Below are 3,394 nucleotides of genomic sequence, written 5' to 3' on the forward strand. Positions count from 1 at the left end.
CTCAACTTATGAAAACAATTGACCCTAACATTTATACTGGTAAGTAAATGTGCTTCTTTTCTCTGCTAGCAGTAGCACCAAGATTTTAACTCAGGGACAAAACCAATTTGCCTCAGGATTTTGTAGTTCCATCTTATACAATTTTGGATGATGAGGCAAAGACAAAATAGCAAAAAAAGATATGGACTGTAAACTTTGGAAGACTGCTGGATGGCAGACTATAGATACAGAAAACACTAATTCTTTGCTTCTATCTAGTCTTTACCCTAGGAAGAAAGCAATGGCAAACCACTTCCCAAAATGTTGCTTAGAAAAATGCATGGATTTGTTAGGTATCAAGACTCACTTGAAGGGGTTCTGCTAATTGATGTATACAGTAGATCAATTATAACAAGTATCCAACAATACCATAATCCTGATATTGTGTAAGAATATATGAAAGAATATAGACAAAACTATAATTGTTAATTCTAAAACAAATTAGTTATACCCCTAAACCCCAGGATTATTCCTGCATATACAGATTCCAATATAAGAGAACCTACATTAGCCTAAAAGAAATTCATAACCCAGTTCGGTATTTAAAACAATATTTACTCACATCTATGTAACAAACTATTCTTCTCACGATTCTTGATAAACCTTATTCCTGATTCATAATTCACAGTATGATTCCCATTTAGTAAACCTCTTCTCATTTGTTCTCTATTGGTGAAATATTGTATAAGAACTGTGTCATTGCTAGTGAATTGCAGCCACCTTCTGGGAGAGTCTATTGAAGCAATTTTTAAAAGAAATGGATGAAGTCCAAACTGAACATTTTTAGCAGGGCCTTTAAATACAGAGCAAGACTTCCTTGAGTAAAACTGAACACTTAGAGATTTTGCTAATATGGTACATCCTTGTAGAATTATGTTCATCTTTTCACTCTGGATCGCAGCCCTGGACACTCCTGGGGATCTTTCACACAAGTATTAACTAGGTCGAGTCATGCTTGGTTCTTTCAAGGCCAGCAGAGTGCTGCTGCTAAGTACTTCAGTTTTGAACCATCTACAGTCATTTAATGAGACTGAACACAGATTGATAGGAAAAGGTTTCTGACAGGAAGGCAGAGTTCTCTGTAACTGATTTCTTGAAATGGTACTAAGAAAAAAAAAGTCTTGTCGATACTAAACCAATTATGTCTTGGTTATGTTGTATGTGATGTACTATAAATAAATGTGTATATATGCCTCTGTGTGAACATTTTCCTGAAATTGGATAAAATATCAATTTCTATAAAAATGTCAGAGAGGTAAATTTTGCCTTATCTTGGCTAGAACAGACTGAAATAGTTGAGATCAAGAGTGATTGGTACTTGTGCCTTCTTTGGCTACAAGTATCCAGGAAGCATAGCACCTTATTTTTGTAAATAGGAATGTATGTTTTCATTTAGGTCAAATCAGTAAAAAGTCCAAGATACTTCTGGGGTGAGACAAAATTCTTCCCTGGTTCCAAATGGCTTCCAATTTTTTGTGTAAAGGCACAAATTCCTCTCAGATTTATGATCCAGATTTGAAGAAAGACAATCCATATTCCAGAGACCATCCTTCAGAGTTTAGTTTTAAAATATTGGGACAATGAAATGATCAGTTACCTTTTTTTAAAATTGTGTTTCTCAACTTTGGCACCATTAAGATTCATGGGCTTCAACTGCCTGAATTCCCCAGCTGGTATGCTGGCTAGGGAATTCTGCCAGTTAAAATCCACACATAAAAGTGCCAACTAACCCTGCTTTAGTGGAGGGAAATATAACTTAATTTGAAAAGGAGGCATACACAAAGAGTTTTTCAAGCAGATAATATATGTACTCTTGTCTATCTGCAGTCAAAGAGAAATCTGGCTGATTTGGATGGCGTCAGCCTGGGAAAGCCTCCTTCATGCAAAACAGAAGGCATTATAGAAATTATGACTAACACATTTTGGTAATTCCCAAAATGAAATCCTTGGCAATTCACAGTTAAGGGATACACAAAGACTGCATTAGGGGATTTCCCAGGGAAATCTCTTACACCCTGTCACATATTATACATTCATGCTTTTCAGTGGTTGGAATGAATACCTTTAGTTTTATTTATTTATTTATATTTCCTATTTCTAAACTCTCCATCTCCCTCAGAGGCGAAACTTTTGTATTGATATGATAAAAGGAATGGGCAGTGTATTTTTAAAGTAAAACTGTAGCTTCATAAAAGCCTGAAACCACGAGTAGAAAATTCCATTCAATAAAGTCCTGCATTTATTTTTAATTTAAAAAGGAGTTATATGACAATGATTTCAGAATTGGGAAACCTACTTTGATTATAACATGATAAAAGTAAAGTTAATCCTTCTTAATGTTCATGATTTAACATCCATCATCAAAGCTGCTATATGCCACAAGAGAAATATTATCACTGTATAATAAGAAAATAATAAGAGAAAATATTTCATTTTCTAAAATGATTTTTAGTAAAAGAATTTACATAGATAAGAAATACAGTCAAAGAAAGAAAAAATATAGTAAAGAAAATGAAAAAACAAAAAAGTACAAAGAAAAAATAAAAAGATTAAAAATAAAAGAACAAAAACCATATCTATATCTTCCAATTATCCTCTGCAGCTATACATATAATTTTAATTAAAATCTCTCTATATTTTCATAATTCCCTTCTTTTTATCATTTATTCTTTCTATTAATTGAAACTGTTAGTCACAAAGTTATTTTCTCTCTTATGAAAAAAGGGGCTTCCAGTCACTGCAAGATCAATACTGATCTTTCTTTAATCAAAGAAGTCAATTTGTCCATTTCAGCAAATTTTCCTAATTCATTAACTATTCCTCTAGGTGAGTAATTTCTATCTTTGTGCATAAAGGAACCTCACTACAGTAATCTTCCATGGCTCTTTTCTAACTAAAGTCCTAAAAGGAAAAAAATCTGCCTTCAATTGAATATTAACCTTTAAAATCTTCTTTATCAATGTGTGTTTTTTAATCCAATTTTTAAGTTTTTCTACATGTCCACCAAGCATGTCACTTACATTTGAAATGCCTTTATATATTCTACATAATTTATCTGGGGTCATATACCAACAATACATCATTTTATTTAAAAAAAAGATTATAACATAATGTGATTTCAACCTTTTAACCTCATATTTTCAAATTGATCCACCTATATATTGCATATTATAACCAATATTCTTGACCCACTTTATTATTCATTTGTTTACTGTTCTTTCTCCATTTCAAGTTTCAACAAAAGTTTATACATTTTAGCAATTACATGTCCATCACACAATTGCACTTCACATTCTATTTTACTTTGCTTTACATCATACATCTTTTAATGCATTGAAAACCAATGATAGCTACA

Source organism: Pantherophis guttatus, chromosome 4 (assembly GCF_059756535.1).
Source record: "Pantherophis guttatus breed Tessera chromosome 4, ASM5975653v1, whole genome shotgun sequence".
Classification (NCBI taxonomy): domain Eukaryota; kingdom Metazoa; phylum Chordata; class Lepidosauria; order Squamata; family Colubridae; genus Pantherophis; species Pantherophis guttatus.